At 49.1% G+C, this 27,481-nt stretch overlaps 1 pseudogene; it reads left to right on the top strand.

Moving 5' to 3' along the window:
* Positions 1 to 732: 732 nt before the first annotated feature.
* LOC119357823 lies at positions 733 to 21,186 on the top strand (annotated as a pseudogene).
* The last annotated feature ends 6,295 nt before the right edge of the window (positions 21,187 to 27,481 follow it).

The raw sequence follows: 27,481 nt of genomic DNA, 5'->3' as shown, positions 1-27,481 counted from the left end.
AAGAGAGGCCTCGGGCTGAGAGGAGAGAAGAGAAGGAGGCCCAGCGACTGTTTCCGGAGACCGAAAACGTCTGATGTTAGACCGACTACTATTGCCGCTATATTTAACGGTTGGACTATCAAACAAACTCCGAATGCGATGAAACTTGACAAGCGGTCTATCTACACTAAAATAAGACCAAACGCCAACTTTCAACCCATTCCGAGAACATTTTCCGGCCACTTATAAAATACTATTTCGGACATGCCGCGGGCGCGTGCAAGTGTGTCTGGGTTCAGAACGGACAACGGACGGAACTGGGGGAACCCGGACGGATGCAGGTTTTGAAAACATGATGATGAAATGCACATGATGGCATGATAAGATGCAACACGCAAGCAAAAGACCTGACAACGACAGCGAATAATTGACGGACACCTGGCACATCGGTCTCGGGGCGTCACAGCGAGGCGGTTTCCTTGGCACGTCTTGTCAAAGCAGAGATCGTGTGCCCCCTTTTACAGGATTCTCATCAATACGGACGTGGGTAACCCAACTGCTCCATTTATCACGGTGCTTGGGAGGCAAGCGAGTTTTACTAGGCTGGCGGGGACGCACAACCGCATCCGCCCATATAAGGGGATAAGGATCCACCTTTTTACCTACGCCTTCTTCCTCCTTTGCCTATCCATCTCCTGCGCACTCGAGCTCCAGTGCCCAAGTCCGCACTTCCTACCTCGACCTCCTCCAGCAATGTCCGGAGCGGGAGGCAAGTGGATGGTCTCCTCCGTCATGGAGGGCCATGTCAAAAAGCTAAGGAAGGCCGGATACTTGTCCAAGGACATCGCGCACCGGCTTCCCGAGGAAGGGCAGCTTCTCCCCACCCCAAGGCCCCATGAGAGGGTAGTATTCCTTCCCCACTTCCTCCGCGGACTGGGTTTCCCACTCCACCCATTTGTCCGGGGGCTCATGTTCTACTATGGCCTGGATTTCCACGATCTGGCCCCGAACTTCGTCCTCAACATCTCGGCGTTTATCGTCGTGTGCGAGGCTTTCCTCCGCATCTGCCCCCATTTCGGCCTCTAGCTCAAGACCTTCAACGTCAAGCCCAAGGTGGTGTGCGGCAGCCAGGTGGAGTGCGGAGGCGCCATGGCAGGCAAGATGGCCAACGTCCTATGGCTTGAGGGCTCCTTCGTGGAGACCCTGAAGGGGTGGCAATCGTGGTGGTTTTACATCACCGAGCCGCGCGATCCGAAATGGGTCGCAGCCCCCGAGTTCCGATCTGGACCCCCCACGCGGCTTATGTCCTGGAAAGAGACGGGCCTGTCGTGGGGCGACGAAAAAGAGGTGACCGGATTGCAGACATGCATCCAGTCCCTGGTGAGCAAGCCGATCAAGCTTGTCAATGTAGTCCAGGTCATGCTCGTCCGCCGGATCCTCCCGTGTCAACAACGGGAATTTACTCTATGGGAGTTCGACCCGGCGCAGCACCAAACCCTTAACAGGCTCTTCGACATGACGTATGAAGACGTCTGGAAGGTGCTAACCAAAGGCGCCGAGGCTCCCACATCCGCTTCCGAGGACCGCGGATACAGCTCACAGCGGCACGCTAGCGAGGTAAGCTATTTTCACCTTTTACAGGATGTTAAGTTTTTCCATAGTTTGACTCTATGCGGGATCTAAACTCCCTCACCTTTGATAGGCTTGGCAGGCGCAGTCCGGATCGATTAACTGTCCGGCTCCCTTGCCCGAAGACCCAGCCCCTGCTCTCCTAGTGAAGCTGCTGGTTCCGGCGCCTTATGTGGTGCCGGAGAAGAAGGCCAAGAAGAAGAAGGCCACAGGGACTCGAAAAAGTGCCCGTAATGTGGTGGTGTCGGACTCGTCATCCGACGAGTCCGAGACGCTCTCCTCCCATGAGAACGAGGAGGAGGAAGAAGAAAACTCTCCCCCTCCAGCGGGGGGAGGAAATAAAAGGAAAACCGCCCCAACGGGGGAGGCCGAAGGGTCCAGGAAGAGGAAGACCCCTCCGCCGAACTACTCCCCCGACGCCGAAGAGGATGAAAAGGAGTGGCCAGATAGGGCCAAACGTCCGGCGAAATTGTAAGTATTCGGATATCAGAGTAACTCATGACGTTCCTTTGTCGCATAGCTTTCCCTAATGTCGAACATAATTATGCAGCCCGCCCCGGGCCGAACTCAACGAGTCGTCAAGCGGCTCCCTGGATTCATCGAACGTGAACTCAGTTCCGCCCGCTGTCTCCCCCCGCACTGCGGATGACGCCGAAGTGGCGTCGCAACAAGCTCCAGGGCAGGAGGAGGTGGTCCTGGAGGAGCCGCAAGGCGACCTCCCGGACCCCAGGAGTAAAGGGGACAAGACCCCCCAGGGCTCCAAGTCCGGCTTTGTGCCGGACACCGCGCCGGAATCTTCAACAGTTCCAGACCGCGGTAGGCGAACTCCTTCCAAGAGGAGCAAGCCTTCTGAGCCGGCGGCCTCCGTCCAACCGGAGGTGCCGGACAATCTGCTGGAGGTGCTTGACGGCGCCTCCATCGACGAGGAGCACCGTACTATTATGAGTACGGTATTCCAGAAGGTTCAGTCTGCCAAGAGCGGACTGAGTGAAGCTTGCGCTAGCCTTCTAACAGGCTTCGAGGTAAGTAAAAAATATGTAAGAATATAACCGCATAGACAGTAGCCCCTGATGCTCTGTTTGGCGTTCAGATAGAAAAGCAGAATAGAGGATCTACTAAATTTCGCAGGAGTCTAACAACAAAGAATCAATATGCATATGCAGGCATCGCTGCTAGCCACCGCCGCACTGACTGTGGAGGTGGGTGCCCTGAAACAGGGCCTCGAGCGGACCGAGCAAGAGCTCGGCCTTGCCAAGCGGCAGCTCGAGGAGAAAGAAGGTAAGAAAATACCTTACAGAAAAAGTGCCTATAAAAAGACGTGATTGCAAAAAATAACAGGATTGTACTGCTTATTGTAGGGGCCACGACTGAGGTGGCAACCCTCAAGTAGGCGCTGTCCGAGGCCGAAAAGAAAGTGGCCGCGGAGCGCACCGAGCGAGAGAAACTTGAGGCCCAGGACGGCGAGGTGCAGCAAGAGCTTCAGGCTCTCATGAAAAAACATGAGAGTTTGGAGCTTGAGTCAAAGACGCAAGCGTTCGAGCTCACGGCGGCCCTTGAGACTGCCAAGTCTGCCAAGGCCGAAGCCCAAAAGGCCCTCCAAGAGTTGGAGGAGATGAAAAAGATAGCAGCGGGTAAGGCATTCTTTATGCAAAGCAGAAATATAAAAGTAAACTACTTGTTACTTACCCGAATCCGGAGCTCTCCAGGGGCATTCACAGATCTCCCCCGTAGCGTATCCGATGCCACCGCATTCTACCGAGCTGAAGAGGGCAGCTCGACGGAGAAGGTGTTCTGGTCTCAGTATACTGAGGCCGGACACCCTGTGCCCTTGAGCGACCAGCTGAAACAGCTGGTCGAGCTCCATAAGGCGGCCGAACAGGCCATGAAGGGCTTCATAGTTCGGCTATGGCCCGAAGAGGCCCTGCCTGGGAGCTACTTCGGGCTGATGCGGCGGCTGGTGGAGGCCTGTCCAAGGCTCGAGGTTATCAAGCGCTCCATCTGCATCAAAGGTGCCCGTAGGGCCCTTGCCCGTGCAAAGGTGCACTTGGGTAAGTTGGACAGTGAGAAGCTTGTGAGGGACGGGCCGCCGCCGGGGAAGGAGCATCACCAGCCCGAGAACTATTATAAGGATGTTCTTGCGGGTGCCCGCCTTGTGGCGGATGAGTGTACCAAGGATGTAATTTTTGAATGAACTCGCTCGTGTTTATCCTGTGCGCTGAAAACTTGTTCATATGCACTAAGCAATGCTTGTTGAATTTAAAATATTACTTTCTGTGCGGCCGTTTATCAAAAAATTGAGAGATGGCCAGTCGTCGGCTTCTGCCCCCATGCCACTAGTGCTGGGGTGTTCGGGATAAACCTGAGCGCTCTTTTTCCCATAGTTGGGTCCTTTGAGGGAGGCGCTCAGCACAACGAACCAGGCAATCGGACTATAATGCTTGAACACTCTCACTTAGCCATAGAACTCTATAATTTTAAATTTCGGCGAAGCCCCTAGTTCGGAAGACCGAGTTCGGGGCGCTATCCACGCCTTGGCCGGACAAAGCCGGCTCCTCGCTCGAAGCGGCATAAGTCTTTAGGGACTCGAAAAACCTCTCGAACAGCGACCGGTCTCTCGCCTCATTATGACAGTCAGTTTTAGCTTTCTCCACTGAGGTGCTTAACCCAGCTCAACTGGGGCACAATCGCAGTGGTTCTCCTAGTGCTATCTTAGCCGATATAGCAGAACGTAAGGCACCAAAACATAGGAGCCGGGCAAACCCAACTATTGACCCAAATCATGATTCGGAGCCGATGCATATAGTGCTATAAGTTCGGGGTGCCGCACTTGTGAAAGTGTACGGGCTTCTCACACCATATTGAGGGGTACTGAAGCCCCTGGCGTGTTTGCCGTACCATGGTGTACGGGTGCAACATGTCATTTAATAAACATATATATGAAAGGAGGATAATGCAAAAAATAGACAAAAAGCTATGCATTGTTAATAGAAAGGCTGCTATCAAAGCAGAACGATACAAGTAGTGCAATAAGCAAAAGATATTGGGTTATTTAACATGTCCTGACCAGGAGCAGGCCGTGGAATTGTATGCCAAAACAGGTATACTGCTCGTAACAGAGACCACCTGGGAGTTCCATAATGCGGCATGGCTTGTCTGCTTCCCTGGATCTTGCATTGTTTGTGCGGCAGTTGAATTGCCGAACAGGTCGTCCGAAGTATGGAGTCCTAAAAGTAAGAGAAAATTAAAAAAAGAATTCGGCAGCCCCTAGTACGTTTGAAGCCGTATTTTGGGTTTGCCGTTATTGTGCCCCTTCCCCTGCGCCCATGGTATTTCAAGAGCGTAGTTATGTACGCGAGGCACTGGTTTCGCTATGTCGCGAGGGCTGGGGTTGGGGCCGCATTGCTACGCCTGCTCAGAACGTGCCAGGCAGTCTTGTTGTAGGTTACTCTGGGCGCGCTTGTCAGTGTCTTCCTTTTTAACGACTGGACTGGAGAATTGCCTAAGAAGGCTGCTTTGTACTTCCGCTGCGAGGGCCGCCGTGTGCTCCTCCGTACGGAGGGAGCGTTCGGTGTTTCCATTGACCGTGATTACTCCTCGAGGGCCTGGCATCTTGAGCTTGAGATATGCATAGTGCGGTACCGCATTGAACTTTGCAAATGCGGTTCGCCCGAGCAGGGCGTGATAGCCACTGCGAAACGGGACTATATCGAAGATTAACTCTTCGCTTCGGAAATTGTCCGGAGACCCGAAGACCACTTCAAGTGTTACTGAGCCTGTACAGTTGGCCTCTACACCTGGTATAACGCCTTTAAAGGTCGTTTTTGTGGGCTTAATCCTCGAGGGATCTATGCCCATTTTCCGCACTGTATCCTGGTAAAGCAGGTTCAGGCTACTTCTGCCGTCCATGAGGACTCTTGTGAGATGAAATCCGTCGATAATTGGGTCGAGAACCAATGCAGCAAAGCCGCCGTGATGGATGCTAGTGGGGTAGTCCCTTTGATCAAAAGTGATCGGGCAGGAGGACCATGGGTTGAACTTTGGGGCGACTGGCTCCATCGCGTATACGTCCCGTAGCGCACGCTTCCGCTCCCTCTTGGGAATGTGGGTTGCATATATCATGTTCACCGTCCGCACTTGTGGGGGAAAACCCTTCTGTCCACTGTTGTTCGGCGGCCTGGGCTCCTCCTCGTCATTGCTATGCAGCCCCTTGTCTTTATTTTCGGCTCTTAGCTTGCCTGCCTGCTTGAACACCCAACAATCCCTGTTGGTGTGATTGGCTGGCCTTTCGGGGGTGCCATGTATCTGGCACAAGCGGTCGAGTATTCGGTCCAAACTGGACGGGCCGTGAGTATTCTTTTTGAATGGCTTTTTCCGCTGACCGGATTTATAGCCTCTGAATCCGGCATTAACTGCCGTGTCTTCGTTGCTGTCACTGCTAATGCGGTGCTTTTGCTTATTCCGACGTGTCTTGCCACTTTTGTCCTTGATATCCGAATTACCAGGGTTCTTTGCTAAGTTGTTACTGCGAGCTAGCCAGCTGTCTTCTCCCGTGCAAAAGCGGGTCATGAGTGTCGTGAGGGCTGCCATGGACTTCGGCTTTTCCTGTCCCAGGTGTCGGGCAAGCCACTCGTCGCGGATATTATGCTTGAAGGCTGCTAGGGCCTCTGCGTCCGGACAGTCGACTATCTGGTTTTTCTTTGTTAGGAACCGTGTCCAGAATTGCCTGGCCGATTCCTCTGGCTGCTGAATTATGTGGCTTAAGTCATCGGCATCCGGTGGTCGCACATAAGCGCCCTGGAAGTTGTCGAGGAATGCGGCTTCCAGGTCCTCCCAAGAACCGATTGAGTCTGCTGGCAAGTTGTTAAGCCAATGTTGGGCCGGTCCCTTAAGTTTGAGCGGGAGGTATTTGATGGCGTGTAGATCATCGCCGCGGGCCATGTGGATGTGTAGGAGATAATCCTCAATCCATACCGTAGGATCTGTGGTTCCATCATATGATTTGATGTTTACGGGTTTGAAACCCTCTGGTATTTTATGATCCATTACTTCGTCTGTGAAGCATAATGGGTGTGCGGCGCCTTTATACTGGGCTATATCACGACGCGGCTCGAAGGAGCTATGTCTGTTGTGTTCGGCCCGGCCGGATTTGTTGTATCCGGAATGAAGATCACCGTCACGTGCCGTGGGGCGCCTGCTCGATCCGTAGATCGATCTTGTTTGTCTTGCCTTCTCCTCCAGTACGTCTCGCAGGTCTGGCGCATTTTCCCGTGCCTTGGTTGAACGGTGCCGGGGCATGGCTTGGGTGGAGCGCCGAGAGGCCTCTCTGTCGCGGCCGCGAGGTGGCCGGTCGGCCATGTCGTGCGCTGGTGATGTATGTGCTTCCTCCTCTGATTGGGGTAGCGGCCTGCGCTTTGGGTAACTCTTGGAGGGGCGCTCGAGTTCATACTCTTCGGCTGCAAGGACTTCGGTCCATCTATCGGCTAGCAAATCTTGATCAGCTCTAAGCTGTTGCTACTTTTTCTTGAGGCTGCTTGCCGTGGCTAAAAGCCTGCGTTTGAAACGCTCTTGTTCGGCGGGGTCCGATGGTACGACGAATTCGTCGTCGTCGAGGCTTGCCTCGTCTTCGGAGGGAGGCATATAGTTATCATCCTCAACCTCTCGGTCTGCCGCTCTCTCATGAGGGCTGGCTTCTCCATCTTCCTGTGCCGAATCTTGCTATAGGGGGTGTTCTTCGGCGCTATTCGGGGTAGTATTATCTCCCGTGCCGGAATCACCATTTTTGCTTTGGCGGGATTTAGAGCGGCGCCGCTGACGCCGGCGCTTTGGCTGTTTCTTGGAGGTGTCATCCTCCGTTGTTCCATTGCCATCTCCATCTTTTGGAGTATCCACCATGTATATATCATATGACGAGGTGGCCTTCCAGCGCCCTACAGGTGCTGGTTCCTGTTCATCTCCTGCATCGTCGTCCATGCTGTCGATGTCTGCGGATTCGAAGTTGAGCACGTCGTTTAAATTGTCAACAGTGGCTACCAAGTGGGTGGTGGGTGGGCTTTGAATTTCTTCATCGTCCGTATCCCATCCTTGCTGACCGTAGTCCGGCCAGGGCTCTCCTGATAAAGAGAGAGACTTTAGAGAATTCAGGATGTCGCCAAAAGGCGAGTGCTGAAAGATGTCCGCGGCGGTGGACTCCATTATCGGCGCCCAATTGGATTCGATCAGCAGGGGCGCGGGGGTTCGGAGTTCGGAGAGGAATCCGGCTCCTTGGAGTCACGGGCCGTGCGGAATGCGGGGCTGACGTTTGGCTCGATCGCCTTTGAGATCGTAGCCCCCGAGGTGACGTCCAACCGCTCATCCTCGATTGGCACAATAGGCTCCAAATAAAGGGTCGGAACCGGTGCTTGTGCGGCCTCTAGGGCACTGTTCGGCGGCAAAGCTAGATCATGCCTCTCGACACAGTGCGGCGCGCTCAGCTGTGGCTTGAATCCATCGAAGATCGAATCCCCGCGGGTGTCTGCCGTGTAGTTTAAGCTTCCAAACCTGACCTGATGGCCAGGGGCGTAGCTTTCGATCTGCTCCAGGTGGCCAAGCGAATTGGCCCATAGTGCGAAGCCGCCGAAGACGAAGATTTGTCCGGGGAGAAAAGTCTCACCCTGGACCGCATCGTCGTTGATGATCAAAGGAGCCATCGAGCCCAAAAGTGACGACACAGAGGAACTCCCAATGAAAGCACCAATGTTGGTGTCAAAACCGGCGGATCTCGGGTAGGGGGTCTCGAGCTGTGCGTCTAGGCGGATGGTAACAGGAGACAAGGGACACGATGTTTTTACCCAGGTTCGGGCCCTCTCGATGGAGGTAAAACCCTACTCCTGCTTGATTAATATTGATGATATGGGTAGTACAAGAGTAGATCTACCACGAGATCAAGGAGGCTAAACCCTAGAAGCTAGCCTATGGTATGATTGTTGTATGATGAATTTGTCCTACGGACTAGAACCCTCCGGTTTATATAGACACCGGATAGGGTTAGGGTTACATAGAGTCGGTTACAATGGTAGGAGATCTTGAATATCCGCATCGCCAAGCTTGCCTTCCACGCCAAGGAAAGTCCCATCCGGACACGGGACGGAGTCTTCAATCTTGTATCTTCATAGTCCTAGAGTCCGGCTGAAGGTATAGTCCGGCTACCCGAACACCCCCTAATCCAGGACTCCCTCACCCATACTCATCAATATTAATCAAGCAGGACGTAGGGTATTACCTCCATCAAGAGGGCCCGAACCTGGGTAAAACTTCGTGTCCCTTGTCTCCTGTTACCGTCAACCTCAGATGCACAGTTCGGGACCCCCTACCCGAGATCTGCCGGTTTTGACACCGATATTGGTGCTTTCGTTGAGAGTTCCACTGTGTCGCCATCAGAAGGTTCGATGGCTTCATCCATCATCTGCAACGATGCTGCCCTAGGGGAGGTTTTTCTCCCCGACCAGATCTTCGTATTTGGCAGCTTCGCACTGTGGGCCAACTCGCTTGGCCATTTGGAGCAGATCAACAGCTACGCCCCAGGTCACCAGATTAGTTTTGGAAACCTGGATTATGTCGCTGATATCCGCGGAGACTTGAACTTCCAAGGATTCACGACCCCAACCTCTGCTCTGGCCTTAGAGCCGGAGCACCTCACCAGTACCGAAGACGGGATTTTTAAACCCGCCGGACTATCTGTGGCCACTAGGCCCAGTACGGGAGAGCTGGAGGAAGCGGTGTCACCGGCGTCCATCAGCAAGCCGGACTCTTCCCCGGACGCCGGCTCCGAACTCTCAGAGTCAGCATCATGTGAGCTTGGCCAAGGAATTCCCTTCCTTCCATACTCCACGAATTCTTTTCTACCTCAACAAACCTCGACTTTAAGCGAGGCTCTGGACTTGATGCGATCCCTCGTGATTACGAAGGAGCAACGTACAAACTACGCCCAGCCCGGACTAGGGGCTGAGAGCGGGGAATTTTACGTCCCACCCACCACCCACTTCATCGCCACAGTAGAGGACTTAACTGACATGCTCGATTACAGCTCCAAATACATCGACAGTATGGGCGATGATGCCGGAGAGGAGGAAACCGAAAACCCACCGTTTACCGGATGCTGGATAGCCACCTCCTCGTATGACGTGTACATGGTGGATGCACCCAAGGAGGGTGACACGGATAAAGAGAAAAATCCAGTAGAGTATAAACCTCCCGAGATACAAAAAAAGCGCCGACGCCGCCGCTCTAAATCACGCCACAACAAAGACAGCAATATCGGCACGAGAGACAACAACACCCCGGATGATGCTGAAGACCAAGAAAACCCCGTCGAGCAAAACTCTGAACAGGAAAATCGGGAGGATGGGCGAGTTAGCCCTGATGAACAGGCTGCAAACAAAGACTCATAGGACAGTAATTATCTTCCACCCTCCGAGGATGAGGTGAGCCTCGGCGACGAAGACTTTACCGTGCCTGAGGAACCTCTCGAGCAGGAGCACTTTAAGCAACGCCTAATAGCCACTGCAAGGAGCCTGAAAAAGAAGCAGCAACAACTTCAAGCTGATCAAGATCTACTCAACGATAGATGGACTGATGTCCTGGCAGCAGAAGAATACGGCCTCGAGTGCCCAACCAAAAGTTACCTGAAGCGTAAACTACTACCTTAATTTGATGACGAGGCACTTGAGCCCGTACCATCAACGCGTAATGCGGGTGATCGACCACCATGTGGCCGGGACAAAACGGCAACTCAAGCCGAACACTGGCCCGTCCTACCTCTTCGTAAAGGCAAAGACAAAACTGCTCAGGGATACACGTATGACCTGCGGCAAGACCTAAAGAATAAAGCAGGTCCGGCCAGATCGATCTACGGATCGCGGGGGCGTGCCCCGATGCGCGACGACAGCTATCAAGCCGAACATGGAAAGCACAATCACGTCCAAGCCAAAAGCCGCAGACGGACTCCATCCGAACTACATCATGATCTGGCCTGATATAGAGGTGCCGCACACCCTCTCTGCTTCATTGATGAAGTAATGGAACATGAATTCCCAGAAGGGTTCAAACCCGTGAATATCGAATCATATGATGGAACCACAAATCCTGCGGTATGGATTGAAGACTTTATTCTCCATATTCATATGGTCCGCGGAGATGATCTTCATGCCATAAAATACCTCGCCCTAAAACTCAAGGGCCAGCCCAGCACTGGCTGAACAGCCTGCCTGAAAACTCCATTGGTAGCTAGGAGAACTTGGAAGAGGCCTTCCTTGACAACTTCCAAGGTACATATGTTCGACCTCCGGACGCCTACCACTTAAGTCATATAATTCAACATCCCGGAGAGTCAGCCAGGAAATTCTGGACTAGGTTCTTAACCAAAAAGAACCAGATCGTCGACTGTCCAAATGCTGAAGCCCTAGCAGCCTTTAAACATAGCATCCAGGACGAATGGCTCGCCCGACACCTCAGCCAAGAAAAGCCGAAGTCCATGGCAGCCCTCACAACACTTATGACCCGCTTTTGCACCGGCGAAGATAGCTAGCTAGCCCGTTGTTGGGGAACGTAGCAGAAATTCAAAAAAAAATTCCTACGAATCACCAAGATCTATCTATGGAGAGACCAGCAACGAGTAGAAAGGAGAGTGCATCTACATACCCTTGTAGATCGCTAAGCGGAAGCGTTCAAGTGAACGGGGTTGATGGAGTCGTACTCGTCGTGATTCAGATCACCGATGATCCTAGTGCCGAACGGACGGCACCTCCGCGTTCCACACACGTACAGCTCGACGATGTCTCCCACGCCTTGATCCAGCAAGGAGAGAGGGAGAGGTTGAGGAAGACTCCATCCAGCAGCAGCACAATGGCGTGGTGGTGATGGAGGAGCGTGGCAATCCTGCAGGGCTTCGCCAAGCACCTACGGGAGAGGAGGAGGTGTCACGGGAGGGAGGGAGGCGCCAAGGGCTCAGGTATAGATGCCCTCCCTCCCCTCCACTATATATAGGGGCAGGGGAGAGGGGGGAGGCGCAGCCTTGCCCCTTCCTCCAAGGAAGGGGTGCGGCTAAGAGGGGGGGGGAGGAGTCCATCCTCCCCAAGGCACCTCAGAGGTGCCTTCCCCCTTTAGGACTCTCCCCTTTTCCTCCACTCTTGGCACATGGGCCTCTAGGGGCTGGTGCCCTTGGCCCATGTAGGCCAAGGCGCACCCCCTACAGCCCATGTGGCCCCCCGGGGCAGGTGGCCCCACCCGGTGGGCCCCCGGGACCCTTCTGGTGGTCCCGGTACAATACCGATGACCCCGAAACTTGTCCCGATGGCCGAAACAGGACTTCCTATATATAAATCTTTACCTCCGGACCATTCCGGAACTCCTCGTGACGTCTGGGATATCATCCGGGACTCCGAACAACATTCGGTAACCACATACAAGCTTCCTTTATAACCCTAGCGTCATCGAACCTTAAGTGTGTAGACCCTACGGGTTCGGGAGACAAGCAGACATGACCGAGACGTTCTCCAGTCAATAACCAACAGCGGGATCTGGATACCCATGTTGGCTCCCACATGTTCCACGATGATCTCATCGGATGAACCACGATGTCAAGGACTCAATCAATCCCGTATACAATTCCCTTTGTCTAGCGGTATGGTACTTGCCCGAGATTCGATCGTCGGTATACCGATACCTTGTTCAATCTCGTTACCGGCAAGTCTCTTTACTCGTTCCGTAACACATCATCCCGTGATCAACCCCTTGGTCACATTGTGCACATTATGATGATGTCCTACCGAGTGGGCCCAGAGATACCTCTCCGTTTACACGGAGTGACAAAATCCCAATCTCGATTCGTGCCAACCCAACAGACACTTTCAGAGATACCCGTAGTGTACCTTTATAGCCACCCAGTTACGTTGTGACGTTTGGCACACCCAAAGCACTCCTACGGTATCCGGGAGTTGCACAATCTCATGGTCTAAGGAAATGATACTTGACATTTAGAAAAGCTTTAGCATACGAACTACATGATCTTGTGCTAGGCTTAGGATTGGGTCTTGTCCATCACATCATTCTCCTAATGATGTGATCCCGTTATCAACGACATCCAATGTCCATGGTCAGGAAACCGTAACCATCTATTGATTAACGAGCTAGTCAACTAGAGGCTTACTAGGGACATGGTGTTGTCTATGTATCCACACATGTATCTGAGTTTCCTATCAATACAATTCTAGCATGGATAATAAACGATTATCATGAACAAGGAAATATAATAATAATCAATTTATTATTGCCTCTAGGGCATATTTCCAACAGTCTCCCACTTGCACTAGAGTCAATAATCTAGTTCACATCGATATGTGATTAACACTCAAGGTCACATCCCCATGTGACTAACACCCAAAGAGTTTACTAGAGTCAATAATCTAGTTCACATTTACCATGTGATTAACACCCGATGAGTTCTGGGTTTGATCATGTTATGCTTGTGAGAGAGGTTATAGTCAACGGGTCTGAACCTTTCAGATCCGTGTGTGCTTTACAAATCTCTATGTCATCTCCTAGATGCAGCTACCACGTTCTATTTGGAGCTATTCCAAATAACTGTTCTACTTGGAGCTATTCTAAATTGTTGCTCCATTATACGTATCCGGTATCTCTACTCAGAGCTATCCGGATAGGTGTTAAGCTTGCATCGACGTAACCCTTTACGACGAACTCTTTTACCACCTCCATAATTGAGAAAATTCCTTAGTCCACTAGTTACTAAGGATAACTTTGACCGTTGTCTTGTGATCCATTCTTGGATCACTCTTGTACCCCTTGACTGACTCATGGTAAAGCACACTTCAGGTGCGGTACACAGCATAGCATACTGTAGAGCCTATGTCTTAAGCATAGGGGACGACCTTCGTTCCTTTCTCTCTATTCTGCCATGGTCGAGCTTTAAGTCTTAACTTCATACCTTACAACTCAGGCAAGAACTCCTTCTTTGACTGATCCATCTTGAACACCTTCAAGATCACGTCAAGGCATGTGCTCATTTGAAAGTACTATTAAGCGTTTTGATCTATCCTTATAGATCTTGATGCTCAATGTTCAAGTAGCTTAATCCAGGTTTTCCATTGAAAACACTTTCCAAATAACCCTATATGCTTTCTAGAAATTCTACGTCATTTCTGATCATTAATATGTCAACAACATATACTCATCAGAAATTCTATAGTGCTCCCACTCACTTCTTTGGAAATACAAGTTTCTCATAAACTTTGTATACACCCAAAATCTTTGATCATCATCAAAGCATACATTCCAACTCCGAGATGCTCACTCCAGTCCTCAGAAGGATTGCTGGAGCTTTGCATACTTATTAGCATATTTCAGGATGGACAAAACCTTCCGGTTGTATCACATACAACCTTTCCTCAAGAATCGTCGAGGAAACAATGTTTTGACATCCTATCTGCAAGATTTCATAAATAATGCAGTAATTGCTAATATAATTCCAACAGACTCTCAGCATTGCTACGAGTGAGAAAGTCTCATCGTAGTCAACTCCTAGAAGTTGTCGAAAAACATCTTAACGACAAGTCGAGCTTTCTCAATGGTGACACTTACCATCATTGTCTGTCTTCCTTTCAAAATCCATATGTACCTAACAGCCTTACGACCATCAAGTAGTTCTTCCAAAGTCTACACTTTGTTTTCATACATGGATCCTCTCTCGGGTTTTATGGCCTTGAGCCATTTATCGGAATCCGGGCCCACCATCGCTTCTCCATAGCTCGCAGGTTCATTGTTGTCTAGCAACATGACTTCCAAGACAGGATTATTGTACCACTCTGAAGTAGTATGTATCCTTGTCTCCCTACGAGGTTCGGTAGTGACTTGATCCGAAACTTCATGATCACTATCATAAGCTTCCACTTCAATTGGTGTAGGTGCCACAGGAACAACTTCCTGTGCCTTGCTACACACTAGTTGAAGAGACGGTTCAATAACCTCATCAAGTCTCCACCATCCTCCCACTCAATTCTTTCGAGAGAAACTTTTCCTCGAGAAAGGACCCGTTCAAGAAACAATCCATATTGCTTTCGGATCTGAATTAGGAGGTATACCCAACTGTTTTGGGTGTCCTATGAAGATGTATTTCATCCGCTTTGGGTTCGAGCTTATCAACCTGAAACTTTTTCACATAAGCGTCGCAGCCCCAAACCTTTAAGAAATGACAGCATAGGTTTCTCTAAACCGGTGTCATGTCAACGGAATTACGTGGTGCCCTATTAAAGTGAATGCGGTTGTCTCTAATGCCTAACCCATGAACGATAGTGGTAATTCGATAAGAGAAATCATGGTACGCATCATATCCAGTAGGGTGCAACTATGATGTTCGGACACACCATCACACTATGGTGTTCCAGGCGGTATTAATTGTGAAACAATTTCCACAATGTCTTAATTGTGTGCCAAAACTCGTAACTCAGATATTCATCTCTATGATCATATCATAGACATTATATCCTTTTGTCACAATGATCTTCTACTTCACTCTGAAATTACTTGAACCATTCAATAATTCAGACTTGTGTTTCATCAAGTAAATATTCTCAACATCTACTCGAATCATCTGTGGAGTAAGAACATAACGATATTCACTGCATGCCTCAGCGCTCATTGGACTGCACACATCAAAATGTGTTACTTCCAACGAGTTGCTATCTTGTTCCGTCTTACTAAAACGAGGCTTTCAGTCATCTTGCCCATGTGGTATGATTTGCATGTCTCAAGTGATTCAAAATCAAGTGAGTTCAAACGGTCCATTTGCATGGAGTTTCTTCATGCATATATACCAATAGACATGGTTCGCATGTCTCAAACTTTTCAAAAATGAGTGAGTCTAAAGATCCATCAACATGGAGCTTCTTCATGCATTTTATACCGATATGACTTACGTGGCAGTGCCACAAGTAGGTGGTACTATCATTACTATCTTTTGGCATGAACATGTGTATCACTACGATCGAGATTTCAATGAAGCATTCATTTTAGGTGCAAGACCATTGAAGGTATTATTCAAATAAATAGAGTAACCATTATTCTCTTTAAATGAATAACTGTATTGCGATAGTCATAATCCAATCATGTCTATGCTCAACGCAAACACCAAATGACAATTATTCAGGTTTAACACTAATCTTGATGGTAGAGGGAGCGTGCGATGCTTGATCATATCAAGCTTGGAAAAACTTCCAACACATATCGTCAGCTCACCTTTAGCTAGTCTCCGTTTATTCTGTAGCCTTTTGTTTCGAGTTACTAACACTTAGCAACCGAACCGGTATCTAATACCCTGGTGCTACTAGGAGTACTAGCAAAGTACACATTAACACAATGTATATCCAATATACTTCTATCGACCTTGCCAGCCTTCTTATCTACCAAGTATCTAGGGTAATTCTGCTCTAGTGGTTGTTCCCCTTATTACAGAAGCACTTAGTCTCGGGTTTGGGTTTTACCTTGGGTTTCTTCACTAGAGCAGCGGCTGATTTGCCGTTTCATGAAGTATCCCTTCTTGCCCTTGCCCTTCTTGAAACTAGTGGTTTCACCAACCATCAACAATTGATGCTCCTTCTTGATTTCTACTTTCGCGGTGTCAAACATCGCGAATACCTCAAGGATCATCATATCTATCCCTGATATGTTATAGTTCATCACGAAGCTCTAACAGCTTGGTGGCAATGACTTTGGAGAACCATCACTGTCTTATCTGGAAGATCAACTCCCACTCGATTCAAATGATTGTTGTACTCAGACAATCTGAGCACAAGCTCAACAATTGAGCTTTTCTCCTTAGTTTGCAGGTTAAGAAAGTCATCGGAGGTCTTATACCTCTTGACGTGGGCACGAGCCTGAAATCCCAATTTCAGCCCTCGAAACATCTCGTATGTTCCGCGACATTTCGAAACACGTCTTTGGTGCCTCAACTCTAAACCGTTTCACTGAACTATCACATAGTTATCAAAACGTGTACAAACGACGTTTGGGGTTCAGCACACTGAGCGGTGCATTAAGGACATAAGCTTTCTACTGTCCGCATAATCGCTACTATCAACTTTCAACTATATTTTCTCTTGGAACATATCTAAACAGTAGAACTATAGCGTGAGCTACGACATAATTTGCAAAAACCTTTTGACTATGTTCAGGATAAATAAGTTCATCTTATGAACTCCCACTCAGATAGACATCCCTCTAGTCATCTAAGTGATTACATGATCCGAGTCAAACTAGGCCGTGTCCGATCATCACGTGAGACGGACTAGTCATCATCGGTGAACATCTTCATGTTGATCGTATCTTCTATACGACTCATGTTCGACCTTTCGGTCTCCGTGTTCCGAGGCCATGTCTGTACATGCTAGGCTCGTCAAGTTAACCCTAAGTGTTTCGCGTGTGTAAATCTGTCTTACACCCGTTGTATGTGAACGTTAGAATCTAACACCCGATCATCACGTGGTGCTTCGGAACACGAACTGTCGCAACGGTGCACAGTTAGGGGAGAACACTTCTTGAAATTGTTGTAAGGGATCATCTTATTTACTACCGTCGTTCTAAGCAAATAAGATGTATAAACATGATAAACATCACATGCAATCAAATAGTGACATGATATGGCCATCATCACTTTGCTCCTTTTGATCTCCATCTTCGGGGCTCCATGATCATCATCGTCACCGGCATGACACCATGATCTCCATCATCATGATCTCCATCATCGTGTCTTCATGAAGTTGCCTCGCCAACTATTACTTCTACTACTATGGCTAACGGTTAGCAATAAAGTAAAGTAATTACATGACGTTTAAGTTGACACGCAGGTCACAAATAAATAAAGACAACTCCTATGGCTCCTGCCGGTTTTCATACTCATCGACATGCAAGTTGTGATTCCTATTACAAGAACATGATCAATCTCATACATCACATATATCATTCATCACATCCTTTTTGGCCATATCACATCACATAGCATACCCTGCAAAAACAAGTTAGACGTCCTCTAATTGTTGTTTGCATGTTTTACGTGGCTGCTATGGGTTTCTAGCAAGAACGTTTCTTACCTACGCATGAACCACAACGTGATATGCCAATTGCTATTTACCCTTCATAAGGACCCTTTTCATCGAATCCGATCCGACTAAAGTGGGAGAGACAGACACCCGCCAGCCACCTTATGCAACTAGTGCATGTTTGTCGGTGGAACCGGTCTCACGTAAGCGTACGTGTAAGGTTGGTCCGGGCCGCTTCATCCCACGATGCCGCCGAATCAAGATAATACTAGTAACGGCAAGCATATTGAACAATATCGACGCCCACAACTACTTTGTGTTCTACTCGTGCAAAGAATCTACGCAATAGACCTAGCTCATGATGCCACTGTTGGGGAACGTAGCAGAAATTCAAAAAAAATTTCCTACGAATCACCAAGATCTATCTATGGAGAGACCAGCAACGAGTAGAAAGGAGAGTGCATCTACATACCCTTGTAGATCGCTAAGCGGAAGCGTTCAAGTGAACGGGGTTGATGGAGTCGTACTCGTCGTGATTCAGATCACCGATGATCCTAGTGCCGAACGGACGGCACCTCCGCGTTCAACACACGTACAGCTCGACGATGTCTCCCACGCCTTGATCCAGCAAGGAGAGAGGGAGAGGTTGAGGAAGACTCCATCCAGCAGCAGCACAACGGCGTGGTGGTGATGGAGGAGCGTGGCAATCCTGCAGGGCTTCGCCAAGCACCTACGGGAGAGGAGGAGGTGTCACGGGAGGGAGGGAGGCGCCAAGGGCTCAGGTATAGATGCCCTCCCTCCCCTCCACTATATATAGGGGCAGGGGAGAGGGGGGAGGCGCAGCCTTGCCCCCTACTCCAAGAAAGGGGTGCGGCTAAGGAGGGGGGAGGAGTCCATCCTCCCCAAGGCACCTCGGAGGTGCCTTCCCCCTTTAGGACTCTCCCCTTTTTCCTTTATCTTGGCGCATGAGCCTCTAGGGGCTGGTGCCCTTGGCCCATGTAGGCCAAGGCGCACCCCCTACAGCCCATGTGGCCCCCCGGGGCAGGTGGCCCCACCCGGTGGGCCCCCGGGACCCTTCCGGTGGTCCCGGTACAATACCGATGACCCCGAAACTTGTCCCGATGGCCGAAACAGGACTTCCTATATATAAATCTTTACCTCCGGACCATTCCGGAACTCCTCGTGACGTCCGGGATCTCATCCGGGACTCCGAACAACATTCGGTAACCACATACAAACTTCCTTTATAACCCTAGCGTCATCGAACCTTAAGTGTGTAGACCCTACGGGTTCGGGAGACATGTAGTCATGACCGAGATGTTCTCCGATCAATAACCAACAGCGGGATCTGGATACCCATGTTGGCTCCCACATGTTCCACGATGATCTCATCGGATGAACCACGATGTCAAGGACTCAATCAATCCCGTATACAATTCCCTTTGTCTAGCGGTATGGTACTTGCCTGAGATTCGATCGTCGGTATACCGATACCTTGTTCAATCTCGTTACCGGCAAGTCTCTTTACTCGTTCCGTAACACATCATCCCGTGATCAACCCCTTGGTCACATTGTGCACATTATGATGATTTCCTACCGAGTGGGCCCAGAGATACCTCTCCATTTACACGGAGTGACAAAATCCCAATCTCGATTCGTGCCAACCCAACAGACACTTTCAGAGATACCCGTAGTGTACCTTTATAGCCACCCAGTTACGTTGTGAAGTTTGGCACACCCAAAGCACTCCTACGGTATCCGGGAGTTGCACAATCTCATGGTCTAAGGAAATGATACTTGACATTAGAAAAGCTTTAGCATACGAACTACATGATCTTGTGCTAGGCTTAGGATTGGGTCTTGTCCATCACATCATTCTCCTAATGATGTGATCCCGTTATCAACGACATCCAATGTCCATGGTCAGGAAACCGTAACCATCTATTGATTAACGAGCTAGTCAACTAGAGGCTTACTAGGGACATGGTGTTGTCTATGTATCCACACATGTATCTGAGTTTCCTATCAATACAATTCTAGCATGGATAATAAACGATTATCATGAACAAGGAAATATAATAATAATCAATTTATTATTGCCTCTAGGGCATATTTCCAACACCCGTAGCAATTACAATGCAGGCGGACCTGGCACTTCGAAAGCCAGAAATAGCAACGACAAGCCCCGACGCAATAGGAACAAGCGTCGAAACAATGCTGACAATACCGATGGCACGGCGGTCAATGCCGGATTCAGTGGCTCCAAGTCCGGTCAGCAGAAGAAGCCATATAAAAGAAATAATTAGGGCCCTTCCAGCCTTGACCGCATACTTGATCGTCCATGTCAGATCCATGGCACCCCCGATAAACCAGCCAATCATACTCGCCGGAGTTGTTGGGTCTTAAAACAGGCCGACAAGTTAAATGCCGAAGACAAGGAGAAGGGGTCACAAAGCGAGAACGACGACGAGGAGCCCCGTGCATCGAACACAGGGGGACAGAAGAAGTTTCCCCCTCAAATCAAAACAGTGAACATGATATATGCTACCCATATCCCCAAGAGGGAGCGCAAGCGCGCGCTTAGGGACGTCTATGTGATAGAGCCAGTCGCCCCAAAATTCAACCCATGGTCGTCATGCCCGATCACCTTTGATCGCAGGGACCACCCGACCAGTATCTGTTATGGCGGTTCAGCCACCTGGTCCTCAACCCAATAACTGATGGATTCCACCTCACACGAGTCCTCATGGATGGTGGCAGCAGCCTCAACTTGCTCTATCAGGATACAATGCGCAAAATGGGCATCGATCCATCAAGGATCAAGCCCACCATAACTACCTTTAAAGGAGTTATACCAGGTGTAGAGGCCCGCTGCTCGGGCTCAATCACATTGGAGGTCGTCTTCAGATCTTCGGACAACTTCCGAAGCGAAGAGTTAATCTTCGATATCGCCCCCTTCTGCAGCGGCTATCACGCACTGCTCGAACGAACCGCGTTTGCCCGATTCAATGCGGTGCCGCACTATGCTTATCTCAAGCTCAAGATGCCCAGACCACGCGGTGTCATAACAGTCAATGGAAACACGGAGCGCTCCCTCCGTACCGAGGAGCACACCGCTGCCCTGGCAGCAGAGGTACAGAACAGCCTTCACAAGCAAAACCTTAATTCGGCGGCCATGCTCCCGGACACTGTCAAACGAGTCCGGACTACTCTGCGGCAGGACAGTACAGCTTGTCAGGAGCTCGATTAGCAACTCGACCTCCGTCTCAGTCCTGACCAAGTGGCGGCATACGTACCGCGCGTACATAACTACACACTAAAAATACCATGGGCAGAGACGGAGGCATAACCAGACTGTGGTCCACAATATGGCTCGACCTTCCTTGGACACACATACTTTTACCTTTGTTTTTATCCTTTTCAGGTTTCTTTTCCGCAGGACCCTCTCAACGGCATGATAAATCGGTCCTTTCGAAGGACGGATACACCAAGGTGACAAGCAGCCCAGAAGTATGGGGGAATCTCTAGATGTCCTTCTCAGCGATCATTCTACCTATTTTTAGGACCCGTACGCAGCTCCCCCTTGGTATTGGCATGTTAAATAGCCACTATTGCTTATCACACTATTTGTACAAATACGCTTTGACGTATTAATCAAAATCATATTGGAAACAGTTTGTAGCCCAATTTATGTGGCATTAGCTTACTACTTCATTTTTACTTCGTTATTCTTATTTACACCTGTACACTTTGGTACGTCGTAATTCGCCATGGGCTTTATTGCGCCCCATACTATGGCAATGATACGTCTCCAACGTATCTATAATTTTTGATTGCTCCATGCTATTATATTATCTATTTTGGATGTCAATGGGCTTTATTTTACACTTTTATATCATTTTTGGGACTAACCTACTAACCGGAGGCCCAACCCAAATTACTGTTTTGTTTTGCCTATTTTAGGGTTTCGAAGAAAAGGAATATCAAACGGAGAATGAAACCTTCGGGAACGTGATTTTCTCAACAAACATGATCCAGGAGACTAGGAGTGGGCGTCAAGAAACAACGGAGGCAGCCACGAGGCAGGGGGGCGCGCCCTCCACCCTCGTGGGCCCTCCGTTGCTCCAACGACGTACTTCTTCCTCCTATATATATATCCACGTACCCCCCAAACATCCAGGAGCACCACGAAAACCTAATTCCACCGCCGCAACCTTCTGTACCCAAGAGATCCCATCTCGGGGCCTTTTCCGGAGCTCCGCGGAGGGGGAATTGATCATGGAGGGCCTCTACATCAACTCCATGGCCTCTCCGGTGATATGTGAGTAGTTTACTTCAGACCTTCGGGTCCATAGTTATTAGCTAGATGGCTTCTTCTCTCTCTTTGGATCTCAATACAAAGTTCTCCTCGATCTTCTTGGAGATCTATCCGATGTAATCTTCTTTTGCGGTGTGTTTGTCGAGATCCGATGAATTGTGGGTTTATGATCAAGTTTATCTATGAACAATATTTGATTCTTCTCTGAATTCTTTTATGTATGATTGGTTTATCTTTGCAAGTCTCTTCGAACTATCAGTTTGGTTTGGCCTACTAGGTTGATCTTTCTTGCAATGGGAGAAGTGCTTAGCTTTGGGTTCAATCTTGCGGTGCTCGATCCCAGTGACAGAAAGGGAACCGACACGTATTGTATTGTTGCCATCGAGGATAAAAAGATGGGGTTTATATCATATTGCATGAATTTATCCCTCTACATCATGTCATCTTACTTAAATCATTACTCTGTTCTTATGAACTTAATACTCTAGATGCATGCTGGATAGCGGTTGATGTGTGGAGTAATAGTAGTAGATCAGAATCGTTTCGATCTACTTGTCGCGGACGTGATGGCTATATACATGATCATACCTAGATATTCTCATAACTATGCTCAGTTCTATCAATTGCTCGACAGAAAATCGTTTACCCACCGTAATACTTATGCCCTTGAGAGAAGCCACTAGTGAAACCTATGGCCCCCGGGTCTATCTTCCATCATATTAATCTTCCAACACTTAGTTATTTCCTTTGCCGTTTATTTTACTTTGCATCTTTATTTGTCTTTATCATAAAAATACCAAAAATATTATCTTATCATATCTATCAGATCTCACTCTCGTAAGTGACCGTGAAGGGATTGACAACCCCTTTATCGCATTGGTTGCGAGGTTCTTATTTATTTGTGTAGGTGCGTGGGATTCGAGCGTGATCTCCTACTGGATTGATACCTCGGTTCTCAAAAACTGAGCGAAATACTTACGCTACTTTGCTGCATCACCCTTTCCTTTTCAAGGGAAAACCAACGCAGTGCTCAAGAGGTAGCAAGAAGGATTTCTGGCGCCGTTCCCGGGGAGGTTCGCGCCAAGTCAAGTCAAGATTTGACTCCCAATAACGAGTCATTTCTGGTGCCATTGCTAAGTCAAGACATACCAAGTACCCATCACAAACTCTTATCCCTTGCATTACATTATTTGCCATTTGCCTCTCGTTTTCCTCTCCCCCACTTCACCCTTGCCATTTTTTTCGCCCTCTCTTTTCCGTTTGTTGCTTTCTTGCTTGCCTTGTCGTTATGGCTAGTCCTCTATCTTCTCTGTTGTCTCCCGAGAATGAAGTTCTTAATTTTAAACAAAGGAAGGGAGAAAATCTAAAAGATGCTTGGTATAGAATTTGCAATGCTCAAAATAGATCTATCAGGAAGCAATCTACTTCCGTTCTTCTTCGCAATTTCTATGTAGGCACTACTCCTTGGTACAGATATATTCTTGATACCATTACCGGAGGGAGTTGTCACATCCCTAGCTTCTGGCATTGCACTAGTACTAGCCTTTGGTGATGCATCATGTTTACTTTTACAGAAAGTTGAAATGGGGATTGTCCAAACCCTAGCATTTTAAGAATTCACCAGGTTCACCTAAAATATTTGCAGTCAATCCAAGTGGCTTTCAAAAATGTTCATCATCTTTGGAAAAATGCTGGAAACAGTAACCAGAGATGATGCACATTTTTCCATGTCATTTTGGATCTTTGAACTAATATATATCGTATTTGAGTTGGAGCAAATATATGTTATATATATTTTTAATGCTTCAATAATTCTGATATTTTGTGAGGGGCTCTAGAATATTACTTTCAGTCCCTGCAAAAATTATTGGAAGAAACAAAAATGATTTAGTGTTTGAACTAAATCAAAACAGATTGAAACAAATAGAAAACAATGATTAAAAAAAATAAAACAGAGCAAAAATAAAAAGGGAGACGGCCACCTGGGCCACTTACCTGCTTACCTGCCCGGCCCAGCTCCTCCCGATGGCCCAGCCCGCCACCGCTACCCCCCCTGTCGTCTTCTTCCCTCGCCAGAAGGACGCGGGCACGCGCCCGGCGCGCGCGGCCACGCGCCCCGGCCACCTCCTCCCTGCCTGGCTGCCTCCTCCTCCCCTGGTTCCCTCCCGCGACGCCACGCAGCCCCCTCGGACCCCTCTCACTCTTCCTCGAGGCCCCGCCCCTCTGCTCTTCCTCTCTCGCCCGAACCCGAACACAGCCGTCGCCACCGACGCCGTTCGCCGCGGCCACCATCCCCCTCTCGCCTCCCCGACGCCTCCCAGAGCTCCGCAAGTCCTCCCTCGTCCTCCTCGTCGTCTCACGCGACCAGAAGAGCCCCGGAACGCCGCCCCCGACGTTTTCCCCCTCGCCGGCCACCGAGGATCTTCTCCGTCGAATTCGGCCACTCCGGCGCGCCCCCGAGCTCGCTGCCCTCCCTGCACGATCCCCGTGAGTCCCTGCTCCGTTTCCCCCTAACCCCAAGCTCAATTTCGAGCTCTAGCCGCCCCCTCTACCGGAGCCGAGACGCTCCGCCGCACGGGCTCGTCGCCGGTGAAGCTGACACTGACACTGACAGGTGGGCCCCCGCCATCAGGTGATTAGCTTAAGCTAATCACCACCTAATCTAACCCCAGAGCCACTGACATGTGGGCCCTAGTGCCCTAATCCTTAATTAAACTAAAATAAACCCCCCTGTTAACCTGTGACGCTGACTAATGGGACCCCCTGGTCAGGTTTGACCCGGGGCAGCCCTGTTGACTTGCTGATGCAAGCATGACGCACTGCTGATGTCATAAAGTATTTTCTGGATTTAATTATATTCAGGAAATTCCAGAAAATGCCTAAAACTTCTAAAAAATCATAGAAAATTAACCGTAACTCCAAATTAAATAATTTATATATGAAAAATTATCAGAAAAATTCAAGGAATCCATCTGTACCATTTTCATGCATGTTAGAACAACTTATCACTACTGTTTAGAGCAAATGAAGTGAATGACATTTAAATAATCACATATGGAGTTTGAATTTGAATCTTGTATTCAAACCAACTTCATTTAATCTGTTGCTAGTTGCATTAGCTCAAAACACATTCATATTGCCATGTCATGAGCATGCATCATATTGTGCATTGCATTGATTGTATTTCTTCTTTGTTGCCGGTATTTGTCCCCTCTCGATAGACGTGATACCGATGATGTGATCGTTGACACTGATGAAGACTCAATGTTATCTTCAGAAGTGCCAGGCAAGCAAAACCCCCCTTGTTCATTTCGATAAAATCCCACTCTCTCGCTCCTGCTCTCTTTTACTGCATTAGGACAACAACGACATTTTGTTACTTGCTGTGGTAGCTGAACCCCTTTATCCTCTGCATGACCTGTCATTCCACAGTAAATAGATGAAACCCACTAGCATGAGTAGGAGTTGTTTGAGCCCTGTTGTGCCTACTCATTCATGCTTGTTTGTCATGCCTGCTACTGCTTAGAGTTGAGTCGGGTCTGATTCATCGGGGATGAATCAGAGGTGTGTGAACATGTCCTACGGTGTGTGAGCTAAGCGTGTGAACACGATTTGGTAAAGGTAGCGGTGAGAGGCCATGTAGGAGTACATGGTGGGTTGTCTCATTGCAGCCGTCCTCAGGAACTGAGTTCTGTGTTTGTGATCCATGATTCAGCTACTACCACGCATTGGGCCCGAAACCAATGGACCCTCTCGGCTTCTTAATCACCCTTGTCCTCTGTCCAGGAGTTGCAAGTAGTTTCTGGTGTTTGTAGTATGCTGGAGGCCGTGGACAGCGCTGACCGTAGAGGTGGGCTGTGATGCGGTAGGCACGTGGCCGGGTAAACCGGGCGCCCGTTTGGTGTCACGGAACCCTGTTCACATCGTTTGGGGCTGTGAGCGAAACTCCGGCCGGATCTCCTCATTGATGGAACCCGAATAGGCGATAAACCTGGACTAGAGACTTGAGTGTTTAGGCAGGCCGTGGCCGACACCCACGTTGGGCTTCCGCTTGAAGGTTGCCGAGTACATGTCGTGTAAACGGCGGTAAGTGGTGAGAGCGTGTGTGAAGAAGTACACCCCTGCAGGGTTAATATGATCTATTCGAATAGCCGTGTCCGCGGAAAAGGACTTCTGGGTTGCTTATATCAGTTCATAGACAAGTGAAAGTGGATACTCTAAAATACGCAAGATAAGCGTGAGTGCTATGGATGGCGTTCTCGTAGGGAGACGGGAGCGGATCCATAGTGGTGTATTGATATGGTGAATATGTGGACTCGTGTGCGCCACCTCAAAAGAGTCGCTTGCAGTCGTAGTTTAGGATAGCCACCGAGTCAAAGCTGGCTTGCTGCAGTTAAACTCCACCATCCCCTTTGTTGATAACAATGCATATGTAGATAGTTCTGATGTAAGTCTTGCTGGGTACATTTGTACTCACGTTTGCCTATTTTATGTTTTTGCAGAGAGACTTCAGTCTCACTAGTAGTTCCACGTGGACTTCGACGTTTAGCTTGATACCTCAGCTACGATCTTGTGCCCTCGGCAGGATCTGATAGATAGTCAGGCTTCTCAGCCTTTTTCATTTATAGATGTCTGTACCCAGACATGATAGCTTCCGCTTGTGCTTTGACTTGTATGCTCTGAGTGTTGGGTCATGAGACCCCTGTTGTAATATCTCGCTCCTCGGAGCCTATTGAATAGACTACTTGAGTCGTAGAGTCATTTTGTGATGCCATGTTGTATTGCACATATCGAGCATATTGTGTGTATGTTATTGAAATGCTTGGTATGTGTGGGATCTAACTACCTAGTTGCTTATCTTTAGTAGCCTCTCTTACCGGGAAATGTCTCCTAGTGTTACCGCTGAGCCACGGTAGCTTGCTACTGCTCTGGAACACTTAGGCTGGCCGACATGTGTCCTTCTTCGTTCCTGTGTCTGTCCCTTCGGGGAAATGTCACGCATTGAGTACCGGAGTCCTATTAGCCCGCTACAGCCCGGTTTACCGGAGTCCTGCTAGCCTAGTGCTACAGCCCGGACCCACTTGCTGATGACCGACACGTTCGATGCTGGGTCATGGATGCCTGTCCCTGTAAGTCTGTGCCACTTTGGGTTTATGACTAGCCATGTCAGCCCGGGCTCTTTATCATATGGATGCTAGCGACACTATCATATACGTGAGCCAAAATGCGCAAACGGTCCCGGGCAAAGGTAAGGCGACACCCGTGGGGATACCGTGCGTGAGGCCGCAAAGTGATATGAGGTGTTACCGGCTAGATCGATGTGACATTGAGTCGGGGTCCTGACAGCGTTGGTATCAGAGCTTGACTGCCTGTAGGATTACCAAGCCAAACTGGTCGAAGTTGAGTCTAGAAATTCTTTAGTTATATAAGGGAATTGATTGTGGGATGGAACGTAAGGCTCTTTTTACTCCTT

Source organism: Triticum dicoccoides, chromosome 2A, assembly GCF_002162155.2.
Source record: "Triticum dicoccoides isolate Atlit2015 ecotype Zavitan chromosome 2A, WEW_v2.0, whole genome shotgun sequence".
Lineage (NCBI taxonomy): Eukaryota > Viridiplantae > Streptophyta > Magnoliopsida > Poales > Poaceae > Triticum > Triticum dicoccoides.
Note: the sequence above shows the minus strand (reverse complement) of the source record. Positions and strands in the feature narration are given on the sequence as shown.